Here is a 13100-nt window from a genome sequence, read left to right as displayed (position 1 = left end):
ACTGATCTCGTACGTGAAATATAACCCCTTCTTATTCACATTCAGTGAGGAGACAAATCCCTCAAATTCAATGTTTATCCCTTTTCTAGGGATGAATACATTATCAATAAATCTCATCCATAACAATATGGACGAGGTCCACCGATCCATTCCTTCCCCAAATACAATCTCCTTCTCCCACCAACCCAGGTAAAGGTTGGCATAGGTCGGCTCTAGATGGTGCTGTCGGCTCCCCATTGCCACCCTCCTGAGCTGGTGGTAGATGTCCCGATCAAAAGAAAATATATTGTGTCTCAGGATGAATTGTAGTAGTTTAGCCACAAATTCATTATGCAACGAGAGATGTGTTCCTCTTTCCTCCAGGAACACTCTCACAGCATCGCATCCTTTCTCATGTGGGATTGAGCTGTAGAGAGCCTCAACGTCCAGGCTTGCTATGAGTGTATCTTTCTCACAATATACATCATTCAGACACCTTAACACAGCCATTGAGACTCGTACATATGACGGCAAACTGACTACAATTGGTCTTAAAATCCTTTCCACATAGATACTGATTTTCTCTCTCAAGCTGCCAATACCCGATACAATTGGTCTCCCCTTTAAGGGAGACACCCCCTTATACAATTTCCCCCTTGTCGGAGATCTTAATGACAATAGTCTGATCCTTCTGCAGGGGATCCAAAGCCTCATATTCATTTTGGGCCAGGTTGGATACATTTTTGCCACTGAGTTTCTCAGTAATTACAGTCAGAAACTCATCTAGAGCCAAATAGTCACTAATGAATAGATTTTTTTGCGGAATGTAACCTTAAATCAGTAAAAAATCTCGCCCCTATGTGCTGTTGTCCTTCCTCCATCAGCTCAGCTAACAACTTAACATCTGGCAATGCTTCCTGTTCAATACCCAGCTTTAAGCACTGGTCCCTGTTGTGTGTCAGAAAGAATTTACGCCATTTGAGCTTTCTAATAAATAAATTTATATCTTTGACCCAATTAAAAGGGTTAAATTTACCAATCTGGGACATAGGATAAACCCTTTCGTAATACCCGCATTTCCATTTCAGTGAGAATACTGTACGTTTGGACAGATTGATAATCTGAAGCTCAATAGCATCCAAAGGTCTTACGTTTCTTTTCTGCTTCTCAACTGGCAATCTAACATTGGCTGAACTGACCCTAAAAAAAAACAACTCTATTCCCTCTTTCTGATCTATGTGCGTATAATGGTAAGGATGCATTATACCTTGTCATGTCACCACAAGATGGGACATTTATTTCATACAGATCGGCCGCCCCAGTGCTGCCAGGTAATTAAATAACAACTTATTGATAATGGGACCCAACTATTTAATACATTATGTCTCTCCCATGGACATATAACAAGGCCGCCTTGAGATCACTTAAAAACTATGTATCTATTCTTACCCGCTGGGACTTGTGCGATGAATGAAGCAGCAGGGGAGGAACTGTATGACGCGCCTCCCCATCCATTGGAGAATCCGCAGTAAGGCCCAAGGGGAGGGGTTGGCTATATATAAGGAGCGGCATGTGGCGGCAGCGTTACAACCGCTACAGTGCCAGGGGCTACGTTAAGCTGCACGCACGCTATCAGAGGCGTGTAGCACTTTGCTATTTTGTTTCATCTCTATGCTGGCTCCTGATGAGAGACTGGCTTAGTCCAGCAGGGAAACGCGTTGAGCGCGCAGAGTACTAGATAGGAGACAAAGTTTTTAGTGTAGCCTGCAGGGTAATTTGAGGGGAGCACAGTAGGGACCAGCAATAGGGAAGCACACTGCAACTGAGTCTTCGATGTGTTTATTTAGCAAGCCAATATTGCCGCTGATGTAAGTGGGCAAGTTTATAGTCTCATGATATCAGAGCAGGAGAGGATGTGGCAGCTTAATCACATATACACTAGGGTACGAGTGCGCCGTTCATCCCCATCCCTGTATAGCTATTGGCCAGATATTGCTCTTCATATTTTACAGGTGGGGATTAAGGGAGCATAACGTCTGTTTTGGAGACTCCTTACCCCTCATGCATGGCGATATATGACATAGAGAGGCAGAGAGCCACTTTATATTTATGATTTAAACTAAGACCTTAATAAAAATGAAATTGTTTTCTATTTTAGCGTTATCTTCAAGTAGAGTTTGTGTAAAAGTGGTAAAATTAAAAAATATATAAACTTGGTATCTCTGTAATCGTACTGACCAGCAGAATAAAGATAACGTGTCATTTTTTCCAAATAGTGTACGCCACAGAAAGAAAATGATGATGGAACTCATACCACAAAAATTAAGTCCTCACACAGAGAAAAACTTCTGGTTGCTAGAAAATAGCTGAACTGGTACCCCAGTGACAGTTCAATGCCAACATGTTGCCCATAAACCAATCCATCAAAATCAGCGCTGCAAAAGCCAAATGGCACTCCTTCCCTTCTGAGTCCTGCAGTGTGCTCTTACATCAGTTTACGACCACATATTGGGTGTTGCCATATTCAGGAGAAAATGGGTAACAAATTATCAGATGTTTTATCTCCTGTTACCCCTTGTGAAAATAAAAAATTGGAGGCTAAAGCAACATTTAATAGGAAGAAATCCAATTTTTCATTTTCACAGCCAAGTGTTTCTAAATTCTGTAAAATGCCTGTGGGGTCAAAGTGCTTAATACACCACTTACTAAATTCTTTGAGTTTACAAAATGAATTCACTTTTTGGAGATTTCCACTGTAGGGATACCTCCAAAAACCATATGATGCTCCTTCCCTTCTGACCACTGTCATGTGTCCATAGAGCAGTTTACAACTACATATGGAGTGTTTCTGTAAACTGCAAAATCAGGGTAATAAATACTGAGGTTTATTATGCTGTTAAAACTTGCTGTGTTGAAGGAAAAAATGGATTAACATAAAAAAATCTGCCCAAAAAATGACATTTTGAAAATTTGCATCCATTTTCCTTTAACTCTTCTGGAAAACCTAAAGGGTTAACAAAGTTGTACAACGTTTTGAATAATTCTAGGGGTGTATTTTCTAAAATGGTCATTTATGGGTGGTTTCTATTACGTAAGCCCCCTCAAAATAACTTTGTAACTGAATTGGCGCTTAAAAAAATATTGATTGATAACTATTTTATGAGGTTTTACTATTTGCCTTTAAAGTAGAGAAATTCAAATGTAGAAAATTGTGAATTTAAAATTTTCTGTAATTATTTTTTTTATAAATAAACAAAAAAATATTGAGCAAAATTTACCGCTAATATGAAGTACAGGGTGGGCCATTTATATGGATACACCTTAATTAAATGGTAATGGTTGGTGATATTAACTTCCTGTTTGTGGCACATTAGTATATGTGAGGGGGGAAACTTTTCAAGATGGGTGGTGACCATGGCGGCTATTTTGAAGTTGGCCATTTTAAATCCAACTTTTGTTTTTTAAATAGGAAGAGGGTCATGTGACAAATCAAACTTATTGGGAATTTCACAAGAAAAACAATGGTGTGCTTGGTTTTAACGTAACTTTATTCTTTCATGAGTTATTTACAAGTTTCTGACCACTTATAAAATGTGTTCAATGTGCTACAATGGGCAGCACATTGAACACATTTTATAAGTGGTCAGAAACTTGTAAATAACTCATGAAAGAATAAAGTTACGTTAAAACCAAGCACACCATTGTTTTTCTTGTGAAATTCCCAATAAGTTTGATGTGTCACATGACCCACCCATCTTGAAAAGCTTCCCCCCTCACATATACTAATGTGCCACAAACAGGAAGTTAATATCACCAACCATTCCCATTTTATTAAGGTGTATCCATATAAATGGCCCACCCTGTACAATGTGTCACCAAGAAACAATCTCAGAATCGGTTAGATAACTAAAACCATTCCAGAGTGACACACGTCAGATTTACATAAATAGGCAGGAAGGTAAAAACTGGCTAGGGACAGAAGGGGTCAAAGTTCATTTTCTGGAGGGTAAAGTCAAATGGGGGGGAAATTTATTAAGACTGGTTTCAAGGAAAACTGGACTGGTTTCAAGGAAAACTGGCTTAGTTGCCCATAACAACCAATCATATACCACCTTTCATTTTCCAAAGGAGCACTGAATATGAAAAGTGGAATCTGATTGGTTGCTATGAGCAACTAAGCCAGTTTCTCTTTGCAATAGTTACGATAACTCTCTCCCAAAGTGTGGGGATATAAAGGTAGGTTGGTGATGGTGTTCAAGTATGCTACAGTTTATTGCTGGTGGATTAAAATTTGAAATGTTGGTGACAGATTCCTTTAAAAATGTCCTTGATTTAAAGGGGTTCTGCACTTTGTTTTAACTGATGATCTATCCTCTGGATATATCATCAGCTTCTGATCTGTTCCATTCAAGTGAACAGAGCTTAGCCCCGCCCACGCTAGTTTATACTAGTCGTGATGTCACTGGGCCGGCGGTAAAGATTGAGAAGGCCGCGGCGCTGCTGGAGCGCCGCTGCTGGAGCGCCGCTGCCTTCTCAAACAGCTGATCGGCGGCGGTCCCGGGTGTCGGACCCCCACCGATCAGAAGCTGATGATCTATCCAGAGGATAGATCATCAGTTAAAACAAAGTGCAGAACCTCTTTAAGCTTTTTACCAGTTCTCTAATTTAGTACAAGTGACATGGACTGCAGAACACACACTTACCACAGGCTTCGTGACCAGCTGCAGTGGCCACTGTAGTATGGTAGCACATGGCAACCATTTAGGTGCATAGCCATCCAATAATACTTGGATCGGCTGGCCAGAGTCATTCTCTCTTAGGAATTCTTAACTCTACCATAATTGAGGGAACACCCCTTTATGATAACCAAATAGTCCAATAGGGCATATGGTAAGGAGCTATCTGCATGAGGCACCCCTGATTAAAACAGGAAATGGATTTTTAACATTTATTTTCTAAGCAAGATTATTCATACTTGAATAATTTGAGGGAGAAAATACATTTTCATTCTAGGTTATCTGTTTGTTTTCTGTGCTTATTTTTTTTATCACATTTTTGACTTGACATATAGGAATTACTAGTGCTACTGGAAATTGTGAAGCTGAACCACAGTTTTTAAATGTTACAGCCCTTGGATGCCTATTTGAGCTGTTATTCTTTGGTTGTTGTTTTTTTTCTCCTTTTCAATTAACGGGACACGTTTTGAAAAGAAAGCAGCAATTCAAGAAGAAGCTTTAAAAGCCTTGTTATCATTTCATGTTTCTCTAACAAGTGAACTTCTTGATGTCTTTTTGATTTCACCAACTGTGCAATGTTTATGTGAGCAGTCATTAAGGAGGAGGAAGAAGGTTCTTTAAATAGTCCCATCACATGTTTTTCTCGACTGGAAAATACACAGGCCCTTCTTATTCTAAACATTGCGTGTCTGACAGGAGGCTGAAAGATTGTTCTATAAAGCACTTGGCACGTGCTCTGGAGGGAGATTGCTTTAGCTCTTACATTGGACCTTCTCTGCAAGTAACAAATTCAAGATGAGTGTAGCAATACTGTACATATGGCCCTCCTGGGATTTGCAACAGCAGGATACTCGGTGGCAAATTAGATGAGTAATATTGTTCTAACTATTGACCTAATTTTAGGAGAGCTTGACATGTTGTGTTACATGATGCTTTGCACTGATACATTCAAAGAAGAACTTATAGAGCTCCTTGTCCTCTGTTTTCATTATCAATACATTTCTGTCACAGACCCAACTTGCTTGTTATAGAAACACTTGCCACCATGTACGATGAGAAAATGGAATTTGGGTTTGGTTGGAAAATATTTCACAAGAATTTATTGTCGAGAAATGAGTAACACAGCAGCATCTTTAAATCAAGAGAACATTGCAGGCTGAGTCTGCTATCTTCATGCCACGGAAGTAAACTATGGCTTTGTTTCAGAAAAATAGATGTGAAAGTACAACAATAAAGCTCAATGCTGTAGAGACTGGATGCAACCTTGCAGCTCTCCTCCTCTTATAAACCGACTAATATCTATGTGATGCTAAGAACTGAACTTCACCTTGAACATTGAAATAAAATAAATGCTACCTTGATTTTTTTTTTTAAGTGTATGAATTTTATTGAAATAGTTACAGAATGATCAGTCATTGACAAAGACAAATAGGAAACATGAATATCTGTATGTAAGGACAGAGAGAATTAATTTAGTTTTGCTACATTTCTAGTGAATCAGCACTGCATTGATCTACAAATAGCTCATTGCTAGGCTACCAAGTGAATGACTAGCGAGTCTAACTACTTGTAGACCTTGCGAGAACTCATACAGCAGTATGCATGCTTCCATAGCAATGTGTTATGAGGCCATATTGTATGAACTGGCAAATATTCTTTGCAATAAATAACATGATCATGATCAATCAGACATAATGAGGTGTCAAGTACATGTCAGAGTAATAAGCATGGACTATGTATGGCAGCACACACAGGGCCATAAAACTATACACAAAACTGGTGTAAAGGAAAATAAAAGGATCAGATTGATCCTTTTATTTTCTGAAGGAGCTCTGAGAAATTAAGGGAATCTGATTGGTTGCTGACGGGCAACTAAGTTAGTTATCATTTACCAGTTTTTGTAACTCTCCCCTGTTAGCTGCCGCTCAGTGGCGTTGCTAGGGCTGGTGTCACCCGGTGCAGTAGAAAATGGTGTCACCCCCCGAAGCAATAATATTTTAGTCATATAAGCAAAAATATGTTATATAATGTGGTACATAATGTGGGCAAAATATACCTAATTACATAACATTCCCAAAACATAAACTTATTTTTATGTGAAAAATGGCTATTTTACATTTTTTTAAAGTGATACACTTTGGTGCCAGGTGGTGTACCATAATAAAAATGCCAGGGTACACCCCCTGGCACCAAAGAGTATCACAAATAAAAATGTAAAATAGCCTTTTTTTACATAAAAGTAAGTTTATTTATTGGGAATGTTATGTAATTAAGTATATTTTGCCCACATTATGTACTGTGGGACGCTTTATTTATTACATATAAATATAGGGGACACGTACTGTGCAGTAAAAATATTGCTATTGCCAAAGTCAGGAGGTAGGCAGGCTGGCAGCTCCAACACGGCACGCCTCTTCGTGGAGCTCTGAACAGCCCTCCGATGCGGCGCTTGCAGGAGTGTCACTGTCCGCGCCTGCGCACTGGATACTCCGATGCTTCTGCCAGTAATCGGGAAACCAGTGCGCAGGCGCGGACATCCGGATCCTCGGCACAGGCGCGGGATTTGGCCACTGGAGGAGGAGGACAAGCTGAAGACACTGGGCGGGCCACCTGTGTGAGTGAGTCACTGCTGTCACGTGGACGTGACCAGTGCAGGTGCAAGGATTTTTTGGCAACACAAGCGAAGCTACATCTTGGCGACCCCCCCTGCAGCTCACCTGGTCCTGGTTCTGTCTGCAGCAGCTGGCTTCTCCTCCGAGTGGTCCTGGTATCTTCGCTCTGCTTCAATCGCTGGTTTGAGGACTGTACTTTTCGCCCTATAAGACGCACATAGGTTTTAGAGGAGGATAATAAGAAACAATATTTTCCATTATACCTCAGGTCAGACCAGCAATCAGACCCCAATGTTAATCATACCTCAGATCAGCCCCCATCTATCATCCCCCCCATGTCAGCCATCATGCCCTCATGTCAGGCTCCCATGTCAGCCGTCAGCCCCCATCCATCATGCCCCCCATGTCAGCCGTCAGCCCCCATGTCAGCCGTCAGCCCCCATCCATCATGCCCCCCATGTCAGCACCCCATCCATCATGCCCCCCATGTCAGCCGTCAGCCCCCATCCATCATGCCCCCCATGTCAGCACCCCATCCATCATGCCCCCCATGTCAGCCGTCAGCCCCCATCCATCATGCCCCCCATGTCAGCCGTCAGCCCTCATGTCAGCAGTCAGCCGTCAGCCCCCATGTCAGCAGTCAGCCCCCATCCATCATGCCCCCCATGTCAGCCGTCAGCCCCCATCCATTATGCCCCCCATGTCAGCCGTCAGCCCCCATCCATCATGCCCCCCATGTCAGCCGTCAGCCCCCATCCATCATGCCCCCCATGTCAGCCGTCAGCCCCCATCCATTATGCTCCCTAATGGGGGACAATGTTGGAGTCTGCACCATCAGGGGGGGTGACATGATGAGGGACAATGTTGGAGTCTGTGCCAAAGGGGGGGGGACATGATGTCACCCCCCCTTCCCCATGGCACAGACTCCAACATTGTCCCTCATCATGTCACCCCCCTGATGGTGCAGACTCCAACATTGTCCCTCCCTTGATCATTGTCCCGGGTCCCCTCATCATGTCATCCCCTCCCCCCCCCCATGGGTGGCACATTTATTTTCCTCCCCTCCAGGCTCCATGGCACAGACATGTTGTACATTTTGTCCCTCATCTCTTTTCTCCCCCTCTCTGTTACAATACGGTCGTGTGTCCCCCCCCCCCCCCCCAATCAACTCAGCAGCTCCTCTGGGCTGAGAATGATCAGTAGTACTGTACCTGATATATCACTGGGGTCTGGCTGGAGTAGGGTCGGGTCCTGGCTCCAGTCTCAGCCTTAAGTTGTCTGTGTCCTTCTGCCGCCAGCCTGGAGAGGCAACTTTTACAGGCCACAGCAGAGCAGCTCCGCATCCTCGCCTCCCTCCATCCAGAGTCCAGACAGCTGCGCCGGCGCTGCCGTCCGCCGCGGCCCCACTGACATACTCAGTCACGCCCCCTTGGGCCTGAGCGACGGACGCACCACACGGCACACACGTAGGCTGGCCAGACAAGACAGTAGCAGCCGCCAGCCAGACCTACCTAGGTGATTCATTTATTTTTAACACATTCAAATTGCACTGCAGTAAGTCAGTCCGGCGGCCGGTGGGGGCGGGTGACACCCCATTGTAGCAGCCGCCAGCCAGACCTACCTAGGTGATGAATGTAACACATTTAAATTGTACTTCAGTAAGTCAGTCCGGCGGCCGGTGGGGGCAGGTGACACCCCATCAGACTGGTGTCACCCGGTGCGGCCCGCACCCCCCGCACCCCCCTTGCAACGCCACTGCTGCCGCTGTCTGATGTCTCCAGAGACATTTTAGCAAAAAACAGGTTTCATCACATTGCTGGGGATTTACTAAAATGTGTTATGTTTCACACACCGGGTAATGCAGGTGAAGGAATATGAAGGATTCTCTAGGCCACAATACAATTGGCACAAGTTCAATTTCATAGGATGATGAATCTAAATGACTTCCTAGTTATCACCTATTAATTCCTATACAGGGATTTGGATTTTGCTACAGGGAGGCCCCAGGTCATGGTCCCAAGCATACAAGAGATATATGAGATCTGCACACCCTAGATGGTGGGTGCTCGTAGAGGACAGACGTCAGTAGATTCACTTGAGAAATCCACGGCACACCAAATGCATTTCATTAATTAATCATTTTTAATTCATAGTAGTTTTACATCAATTCATTGTTCCATCCAGAGCAATTATTTGAGCAATATATTTTAGTTAAGCAGTACAACCCCAACGTTTCGGTCAGTGTCGACCTTTATCAAGGGATCTGTAAAGAATACATAGTAAAATAATAAGTATTATGGACGGAACAATGATGCAGCACTAGAGATTATGAATAAACTAAACAATACATATCGTTGTAAGATGTCCAGGGCAGGAGGGAAAAATAAGGGAAATGAAAATCGCAAGACCAGAGTAAAAGAACTGAAAATAGCAAATATATACAACTTATACAGTTGCAAGAAAAAGTATGTGAACCCTTTGGAATTATATGGATTTCTGCACAAATTGATCATAAAATGTGATCTGATCTTAATCTAAGTCACAACAATAGATAATCACAGTCTGCTTAAACTAATAACACACAAAGAATGAAATGTTACCATGTTTTTATTGAACACACCATGTAAACATTCAAAGTGCAGGTGGAAAAAGTATGTGAACCCCTAGACTAATGACATTTCCAAGAGCTAATTGGAGTGAGGTGTCAGCCAATTGGAGTCCAATAAATGAGATGAGATTGGAGGTGTTGGTTACAGCTGCCCTGCCCTATATGCCTTGCACAAAAGAGCTCTCAGAAGACCTACGATTAAGAATTGTTGACTTGCATAAAGCTGGAAAGGGTTATAAAAGTATCTCCAAAAGCCTTGCTGTTCATCAGTCCACGGTAAGACAAATTGTCTATAAATGGAGAAAGTTCAGCACTGCTGCTACTCTCCCTAGGAGTGGCCGTCCTGTAAAGATGACTGCAAGAGCACAGCACAGACTGCTCAATGAGGTGAAGAAGAATCCTAGAGTGTCAGCTAAAGACTTACAAAAGTCTCTGGCATATGCTAACATCCCTGTTAGAGAATCTACGATACGTAAAACACTAAACAAGAATGGATTTCATGGGAGGATACCACAGAGGAAGCCACTGCTGTCCAAAAAAAACATTGCTGCCCGTTTACAGTTTGCACAAGAGCACCTGGAGCAGTACTGGCAAAATATTCTGTGGACAGATGAAACCAAAGTTGAGTTGTTTGGAAGAAACACACAACACTATGTGTGGAGAAAAAGAGGCACAGCACACCAACATCAAAACCTCATCCCAACTGTGAAGTATGGTGGTGAGGGCATCATGGTTTGGGGCTGCTTTGCTGCGTCAGGGCCTGGACGGATTGCTATCATCGAAGGAAAAATGAATTCCCAAGTTTATCAAAACATTTTGCAGGAGAACTTAAGGCCATCTGTCCACCAGCTGAAGCTCAACAGAAGATGGGTGTTGCAACAGGACAACGACCCAAAGCATAGAAGTAAATCAACAACAGAATGGCTTAAACAGAAGAAAATATGCCTTCTGGAGTGGCCCAGTCAGAGTCCTGACCTCAACCCGATTGATATGCTGTGGCATGACCTCAGGAAAGCGATTAACACCAGACATCCCAAGAATATTGCTGAACTGAAACAGTTTTGTAAAGAGGAATGGTCAAGAATTACTCCTGACCGTTATGCACGTCTGATCGGCAACTACAGGAAACGTTTGGTTGAAGTTATTGCTGCCAAAGGAGGTTCAACCAGTTATTAAATCCAGCTGAGTAGTAGACACAGAGACAGTATAAAGAAAGTATAAAGTGTTCCTAGAGCAAGGCTAAATATATACACTGCGGTCATGAAAGTTTGCAGAGGTTTTGCCGAGATGCTAATATAACAGGGATCTGTCATGCGGGCCTTACCTGTGGCTTGAATATGCAGGGTCTGCTCTGGAGGTGTGCGTCCGTACTCTGATGCAGCCCTTATATGCCGGTGTAGAATGTAGCGTCTCACATGTGGTGGCGCCTACGTCTGACGTCAGCAGACGGCGCGCGCATGCGTATTATCGTTAAATGCGATTACTAAGGAACGGAATATCTGACGTCTTGCGTCAGTATTATCTAAGGGCGGGCGCATGCGCATGGCATAATCTGAAGACAGAGGAGGGCAGAGACTATGCCCTTCTTCTCTATAGGCGCTGCCAAGATGTTTAATAGAGCAATGCACTGTAAAAATATGCAATCAGAACCTGGAGCTAGGACTGTGGTAAATATATTATATGAAATATAATATATTAAAAGTACTGGGTGTATAAATAAAAGGAAATATAATTTGGAGCCACAGGGAATGTATGTGATAAAGAATGGACGAAATATTAAGAATATTATTGTGTTATATTGTGGGGGAGGTGAACCAGAGGAAAGAAAAAAAGGAAAAAAGGAAAAAGAAAAGAAGAAGAGTAAAGAAGAGAAGTAAAGAAGTAAAGATAGGGAAGAAGGAGGGGGGGTTGGGAAAAGGCAATAAGAAGGAAAGGGAGAAGAAAAGGGGGGGAAAACAGGGGGGGGGAGGAAAGGAGAAAAAAGAGAAAAAAAGAAGAAAGAAGGAAAAAGGCGGAAGAGACAGAAAGAGGGGGAAGGGGGGAAGGGGAAGGGGGGGAAGGAGGGAGAGAAAGGGGGAGGGGAAAGGGGGAGGGAGTGGGTCGGGGAAGGGGTATGGTTCTCACCCATAGCTAGATCATTATGGACCAAGATCAAGACTAGCGAATCTGTGAATAGAAAGGGGTAATATATCAGACACATTATGAGAACATTATGACATTAAATAATGCTGTAGAAAACAAAAATACAATAAGTCTCATAGTACATTACACCCTTCAGAGATTGTAATAAAAGCATAGTCTTGGATTGGCAGCAGGGTGCAGCAACCATTGCATAGTCAAGAACAGAAAAGAAAACCAGTCTAATTAGAAATAACCAAAGTCACAGTTAAAGTCAAGCTTAGGTAACCCAGGGAGGCAGACAAATAGTGTTGAGCGAATCGAAGTATCCAAAGTGGACTTCAAATTTCAGGAAAAATTCAATTTGCTGTGAAGCTGAATTTCCTTGTGCTTTATAGTAGCAAATCAATTTCCCCTGAAATGGCATTTAAAAAATAAATAAAATACTCACCTCCTCCATTTGACCACCAAGAGGCCATCGTGGCCATCTTGATTGAAGATCCCGCCCGAAGTCTCATGTGAAATCTCTGGTCTTCAATCGAGATGGCTGTGGCAGCCTCTTTGCACTCAAATGGATAAGGTGAGTATCTTTTATTTATTGTTTTAATGGATTAACCCCTGAAAGCCCTCACTATTATTCCCAGATGCCGCAGTCAGCAATGAATGCGGCATCTGAGGGGTTCAATGACGGGGGGCGGCGTAATCGCTGTTCCCCTTCATTGAGCCCCCTACTTACAAAGAAATGCGCTTTGTGACAAAGTTATTCAACATGAAGCTTTTGGTGAAGCGGCCGAATCAAATTTTTCAAAACTTCGCTCATCTCTAGAGACAAAGGCCAAACAACAAAAACAGGGCTGAGATAAAAGGAGAAGGAGAAGCTAGAGATAAGCTGGGGACAAAATCAGATTCAAAGTACACAACAGAAGTAATCAAAAAGCCAGGAAAGGATTCTACTGTGTAGTGTCTGCTTGCTAAGATTATGTTTACATAGCCCTCCTGATGATACTATCTGTGACGCTGAGAACCGGAACCAGAAGTGTGATGACC

General features: G+C 42.8%; 1 long non-coding RNA gene across 1 annotated transcript; it reads right to left on the bottom strand.

The window, feature by feature from the left end:
- Positions 1-854: 854 nt before the first annotated feature.
- Positions 855-9089, bottom strand: LOC120991735. Its single transcript, XR_005776788.1, has 3 exons — positions 8982-9089; positions 4665-4677; positions 855-868 (listed from the first exon to the last, which is right to left on the bottom strand). It is a non-coding gene; the product is annotated as an uncharacterized LOC120991735 (long non-coding RNA).
- Between the last annotated feature and the right edge of the window lie 4011 nt (positions 9090-13100).

The sequence above is a fragment of the Bufo bufo genome, chromosome 2, assembly GCF_905171765.1.
Source record: "Bufo bufo chromosome 2, aBufBuf1.1, whole genome shotgun sequence".
NCBI classification, from domain to species: domain Eukaryota; kingdom Metazoa; phylum Chordata; class Amphibia; order Anura; family Bufonidae; genus Bufo; species Bufo bufo.
Note: the sequence above shows the minus strand (reverse complement) of the source record. Positions and strands in the feature narration are given on the sequence as shown.